This window comes from Hordeum vulgare, chromosome 2H (genome assembly GCF_904849725.1).
Source record: "Hordeum vulgare subsp. vulgare chromosome 2H, MorexV3_pseudomolecules_assembly, whole genome shotgun sequence".
NCBI classification, from domain to species: domain Eukaryota; kingdom Viridiplantae; phylum Streptophyta; class Magnoliopsida; order Poales; family Poaceae; genus Hordeum; species Hordeum vulgare.
Genome location: NC_058519.1, coordinates 397939281 through 397946723, shown reverse-complemented (window position 1 = coordinate 397946723; position 7443 = coordinate 397939281).

Sequence of the window (7443 nt, the reverse complement as noted above, 5' to 3'; positions counted from 1 at the left end):
GCTACTCCTTCTGTCGCTGGGTGAGGTCACCGCACCGTATGAACCCAAAACCAAGAACTTCTCCCATGGCAAGAATCATAGATCTAGTTGGCCAAACAAAACCCACAACTCGAAGAGAATTACAAGGATATGAAATAATGCATAAGAGAGATCAGAAGAAACTCAAATAAGATTCATAGATAATCCGATCATTAATCCACAATTCATAGGATCTCGACAAACACAGCGCAAAAGAAGATTACATCTGATAGATCTCCATGAAGATCATGGAGAACTTTGTATTGAAGATCCAAGAGAGAGAAGAAGTCATCTAGTTACTAGCTATGGACCCGTAGGTCTATGGTGAACTACTCACGCATCATCAGAGAGGTCATGGTGTTGATGGAGAAGCCTTCCGTGTCCGAATCCCCCCTCCGGGAGGGCACCAGGACGTGCCCCAGATGGGATCTTGCGAAGACAGAAGCTTGCGGCGGCGAAAAAGTGATTACGATGATCCCCTGCTTTTTTTGGGAATATTTGGGAATTTATAGGCGCAAGATCTAGGTCAAGGGACCTCCAGGGGGCCCACAAGCATGCATGGCGCACCCCCTGGCTGCGGGGTGGGGGCTTGTGGGGCCCCTGGGGCTCTTCTGGCCTGGCCCCCAAGCTCTCCGATCTTCTTCCGTTCCAGAAAAAATCTTTTCGGGGATTTTCTTCCGTTTGGACTCCGTTTCAAAATCTCCTCTGAAAGGGGTCAAAAACATGGAAAAAAAAACAGGAACTGGCACTTGGCACTGAGTTAATAGGTTAGTCCCAGAAAATAAATAAAAGGCAAGCAAAACATCCAATGTTTGACAAGATAATAGCATGAAACCATCAAAAATTATAGATACGTTGGAGACGTATCAGGGCCCCCTTGATAACTCCTTTTGGTTTAAAACTTTTCTCGCAAGACCCTACATTAGTTTTAATTTGCTAAACAAGTTAACAAAAATGCATAGGGAATAGCTACCCCATCGATAATTAATCAACCGCCGGGCGAGTGCTCCTCATGAGTGTTGGTCCAAATTGTCAACCGTCCGTGGCCGCCATGGGCAACTCTGTTATTGGCCTACCGGAAGTTTGGACAATCTGGTCGTGTCCTAAGAATAAGATATGCGGCTCTGATCGGGTTTGTCGACACGCCGGGCGGTCTTGCTGGACTTGTTTTTACCTTATTGAGATATCTTGTGCATCGGGATTCCAATAATACTTTAGCTATCTCAAGGTTGAGGTTTTCCTCTAAGGAATTGTAACGACCAAGATGCGGTCCTTTCCGATCTGGGGATCGAAGCCCTGAATACGAAAGAAGCGCATCTAAGCGTTTCGCAAGCAAGTAACACATCACAAATAATAATTAAAGTAGACAATCCGGGATTCAATTGCCTTCTCATTAATAACTCAGAGTACATCACAGATACAATCAAGGTAGTTCCTCTACGGACTACAAAACATAGAAATGCTATGCTACCCTGCCTGCAGGCCCATGATCATGACCACGCCTCAGTCCTCTGGATAGTTCACGTAGAGGCGGTCTGTCTCCTCGTCGTACTGCCACGCCAGCTGAGTGCCGTTGGGATCATCTGTCTCTGGGGTACCTGTACCTGTTGGGAGTTTCGGAGGAATCCGTGAGCCACGGGGACTCAGCAAACTAAGACCTTGGTGCCAAAACTAGTCATGTTATTAGGTAGGGTAAGGGTGAAGTGTATAAGGTTGCAGCATCCTAAGCTTGATTTAGTGGCTATCTTACGTAAAACAGTTATGAAGGTGGTCTACACTAGCAGTCGTGATTACTTGATCACTAAGTGATCCTGAACACCTACCTACGGCATTCATAACCCCACCGTGTTGCCGATCGAAGAGAGATCTTCGAGGGGGACAGTCACGGTTATGCACACAGTTGGCAATTTTATTAGCTTATGTTTAAGTTCTCTAATACCGGATGTGAACAAAATACTACAAGTTGCCACATAATCGCGGGCATGGCTTTCCGAAAGATTGAACCCTGCAGGGGTGCTCCAACTAGTCCATCACAAATGTACACAGGCCGCAAAGGCATCCTCTATCACGAATCTCGTGATCTCGTCGGATTCCTTAGAGGAAAACCTCAACTCTGGGGGAAACCAAAGTTTCACTGGGATTCCTATACGCAAGATATACCTCTAAGGTAAGGCAAGTCTAGCAGGACCTCCCGTCGTGTCGACGACCTCGAGAAGAGCCGCGTATCTCAGTCTTAGGACATGACTGATGAGCGACGCGTACAGTGGCTTGATAGAAATCTCTCAAGTTGCCCTGAGTTGGCCCCGCACAGTGCTCTAGTTTGGACCAACACTCATGAGGAGCAGTGGCCCGGGTTGTTGATTAAATTCCTCGGGGTAGCTATTCCCTATGCAGTTTATTATTTAGTGATTAGCAAATTAACACCAATGTTGGGTCCTGTCGGACAAGCCTTAGCACTACGCGATTTATCGAGGGGGTCCCCATAACAACCCCGAACGTGTTAGGAGCGATCATTATGGAATCAGACACCGGTAACCGGTAACTAAGGCGGCAATAACGGAACAAAGCACCCGGCAAAAGGCTAGCCCTTCCGTCATTTACCAAGTGTATATGTGAATTAATTAAAATAACAGGATTCAAGATAATGATATCAAGCTCATGTTATCACATCAGTCAAAGCACCTGCATCTAGCAACGCTAACATTAGTAGCTGAGCAAAGCCTACTTAGCCATTCAAGTTTTGCTAGGAAAGGATCAGTGTTTGGGTTCATGGCATAACAGGAGGCAATATAATTTAGTGATAGGCAGCGAGCAATATGACATGGAAACGCAAACTAGCATAACAAGTCTAGAGATGGAATCAAGGTCATATCATCTTGCGTGTGATATCCTCAGCTTGGAATGGTTCTGGTTCGTCCTGCACGTACTCTCCTGACTCCACGTATTCGTTCTCCGATCCCGGTGCTACCCAACATAAGAATAATAACCAATGAACAGCATCACCAGAAGATGCAACAAGCACATGATGCATGAGATGAAGAATGAGCATGCATCACTATTTCTATCACTAGCACAAGCAAAAGAAACTACTATAAGTTTCTGGACAGAAATGTACACTAAGCTATATTGACAAGCATGAGAATGGCATGAACAGATGCGTCTCGTGAGAATGATGCAAAACCATAAGAAGAACATTACAATCGGAGCTACGGATCAACGGGAATCAACGAAACAAGATATGAAGCCCTACGTGTAAGAATCAACACCACACACCCCAATGGCACAAATCTGGTATTCCTAGGTTGCCAAGACATATAACAACCCAATATGAATGGATTGGAGCAACGAAGAACGCCACAACATCAACTAATCACCCACAATCATCAAAGTGACTATACTACACAATCTACCATAATCTGCATCTTAGCTCTTTGTGAGCTGCATGCAACATAGCTACAACCGTCAAAATATGACAAATAATATATGTGGCTGTAGCCAACCAAGAACACTACAAGAACCAGCAAGAATCACACCAAAAGGAATTAAACTCTAGAAGATAAAAGGCCATAAACTTTCCCAAAACCATCAGATCTCAGGGACTTGGTGAAAATTCCTGCACCTGACTTTCTGTCTTAGTCCTGAAGCTTTTTGACAGCAAGCAAAACAAAACCTACAAAACTCCAAATGAGATGACATTTGACAGGGAGCTTCACAAACATATCAGGTCCAAAATCCTAGCACTGTCTAAGCCTAGTTCACAACACAATGACCAGCACAACCTCATCTACAGGAGAAGAAAATGTTTCCAGATTCCCAGACTTAATGAAATTCCAGATTTCACTAAGCTGGAATTTTCAGCCACATGCCCACTTTGTCTAGGCATAGTTTGCACAGAAGTAACACCAAGTGATAAATGACACCACTATGGTGTAGAGCAAAACCCCTACTACTATCACATAAAAACTCATTACCTTGGGCTCCACCTATTCCATGGAAACAAAGATCAAACTTGCAACAAATCTGAATATGTCAACTCCATAAAGTATCCTAATGGCAAAACTAGCTTCACTACTGGATTCCTTCGGAGATTCTACCCCAAAATCATATATAATATGTGGGCACTTACTTGGAACAAGTGACCACAAATTCAGGAAGAGGAAACTACTTCAAATCATGCCTAGTGAATAGGGCATCATTTCATGTTAGTTCCACTATATCAACAACTACAAAGGTTGAGCTCATGTGCACAATGAAAAAGTGACATGGGGGTTTGAACCCCATGTTTGTGTCATGCACATTAACTTCACAACCACTACTACTAAGCTTCCCACACAAACAACATACCATGCCCTCTCACATATGGTCATGTGGAGGTGCAAAGCTTGCTTGCAAAGGTAGAATGCTTCTCACACACACATCTACTCCACTTCACCCTCAAGCACATCATGCTCAAGATCAACTCCACACACTTTCACATGTAATCAAAGCAACCATCACTAGAACAAGATCAACTATATTTATACACACACAACCTAGTGCAACCAACAAGTGCTAGTAACTACACCAATGAAGAACCTACACATGTTATCACATTCCTAAGATCATCTAATAAGTAGCACCACCATACACACACAATCTAGTGACACTAACCTCATGTGTATACACACACATCACATACATATATGCTCTTCTCACATGAACACACACATGCTCACATCACATGGCACTGCCCATAGCAATAAAGGGCTAAAAAATAAATGCCAAGTCATCAATGGATTGTGGCACAAGCATGGCAATAAGCAAAGAAGGGGAAAAATAATGTAACATGAAGGAAAAATAAAAGGGGGCACTCTGGGTTTCGAACCCCTCTTGCCCCTGGTATACCACAGTACAGTCTACCACTCTGCTACTGTCGTCGACTTGACAGAGAGAGGGGATCTAATAAGCTAAGGGCTGCCCTGCTGCTATTGTGCTGAGGCTCCAAGCAAAAACAAAAGGGGGCGCCCTGGGGATCGAACCCAAGATCCCCGTGGTGGAGGCGCGACGCTCGCACCACTCGGCTAGGACAGGGGATGCTGCTCTAAGGGAGGTTCTACGCCAGATGAGCAACAAAAACAAGAGGGCACCTTGTGTGCAAACACAGAGGCGCCGGTGCACTGACCGGTGCAGAATGGCACGCACCGCAGGGTGAGAAGCCAGCGCTGCGCTCGGCTATTGCTGCTGTTAACTACCTGCACCTCTGCTACACGCAAGGAGGCCCTGCTACTGCTACACACATGCACCAAGACAAAGAGGAACACACCATGGTATAGCGAACTACTGCTGCGCTACGGGAGAAGAGTGCGGCGACAAATAGATCGCCGGGGTTGCTGATGCCGCTGCGCCACTGACGTTACCAACCACTGCTGCTGCTCGACGCCTACGCGGGGAGGGAGCCCCTGCTACTCTGCAACCTACGCGCATCTACTACCTCAAACACCAAGCCTCTACTGCTGCTGCTCTAACAGAGAACGACACGAAGGAACCGACGCACTACCTCGGATCTAGGCCGAACCAGGAGGAAGAAGGAAGGGGGAGGTTGCAGCCTCACCTTGGAAGGAAAGGGGGAAGCCGATCGGAGGAGAGGGCCCGGCCGGAGGCGACGAGGACGCCCGGTTCTGCAGAACCAAGGTAGGGGAAGGAGCACCGCGGGCGCGCCATTGACGAGGTCGAGCTCGTCGGTGTGGTCGCTTCCCGACCCTACCGATGATGGGAATGGAGCGCGGGGTCGAGGCCCGAGCTCCTGGACATGGCGGATGGCGCGGATCGTCGTCGATGGCGGGGTAGACGCGGCGTGGAGCTCTCTGTTCTCTCTGCTACCCTATAGATACTTACCAGGAAAGGAGGAAGAAGAGAGATGGAGATGGGGGAGAGGAGAGGTGGCGGTGGCAGGAGGGATGGAGAGGAACCCTAGGCCGAGGGGGGCTCGGACACCCAAGTTATATGGGCGGGACCTCGACGTTCGTGCATGGCGTCAACTTCCTCTCTCACGGGTACTGACGGAAAGGAGGCACTGGGAGGGATCATCAGGTGGAAGAGGAGGAATGAGCTGGGCTCTCGCTGGACACGGAGGGACATGGGCCACACCGAAGGGGAAGGCCCATGCTATGCTAGGGGAAAGAAATAAATTGCTGGGGGGGTTCTATTTAGAAAACCACTCAGAAAGGGAAAAATAACACAAGGCAAACTACTCGGATAAATTCCAAAGGAAATACCCCCTGGTCATATAAAAATATGACCTATTTGCATAAATAGAAAAGAAATATTTGGAGCAATTTGATTAAATGCAAAACAGCAATTTATTTACTGTTTTGGATTTATTTGCACCCTTAAAACTAAGAAACAAAACAGCAAAAACACATCTTGGCATCCTCCACAAAATACACTAATACATGGGCATTTTTAAAGGATGGAAGGGAGAATAGAATCTTGACATATGAGAAATAGAGAGGAGGGGTGGAGATGGTTTTGAAACCCAAGCATATACTATCACATGCACTCCACATAAACTACACATCACATGCACATCATCACAAGGCATCACAAGGTGCAACCACAAGATCACCACCACCACATGAAATGCTAGGATCATATGGCAACAACACAAGACAAGGGCATGCAATGATATGCTATGCATGCATGCACGGGAAGGAAGGAAAATACAAGGGACACCACATGAGGTCATGGCACAATTGGATACATCAAATCACTGACAAGGTGGACCCACATGCAATAGGTTCCAAATATGGCAAGGTTTAAATCTGGGGCACTATAAAATCTCCCACACTACAAAGAAGATCTCGCCCTCGAGATCTAAGACTGAAAGAAATCGGGAAATTCGGAATGGAGGTGATCCTCGCGTTCCCACATAGCCTCTTTATCGGAATGGTGAGATCACTGCACTTTGAGAAATTTGACAGTCTTGTTACGGGTCTTGCGCTCAATCACCTCGAGAACTGCAACTGGATGCTCACGATAAGAAAGGTCAGGCTGAAGGTCGATATCTTGAAGATGCACAGTGCGCTCGGGGGTCTTGAAACACCTCCGAAGCTGAGAAACATGGAACACATCATGGACATTTGCAAAGGTTGACGGAAGCTCGAGCTGGTATGCAAGGTCACCGCTCTTGCCAACCACTCTGAACGGACCAACGAAACGAGGCGCAAGCTTGCCTTTGGTGCCAAAGCGCTGCATACCTTTCATAGGCGACACATTGAGATAGACAAAGTCATCAAGCTCATAAGACATGTCACGGTGCTTGCTATCATAATAGCTCTTCTGACGGGACTGAGCTGCTCTGAGGTTGTCCCGAATGATCCGACACATCTCCTTAGCTTCTTCTATCATATCATTGCCAAGGATCTGACGCTCGCCGGTCTCGGACCA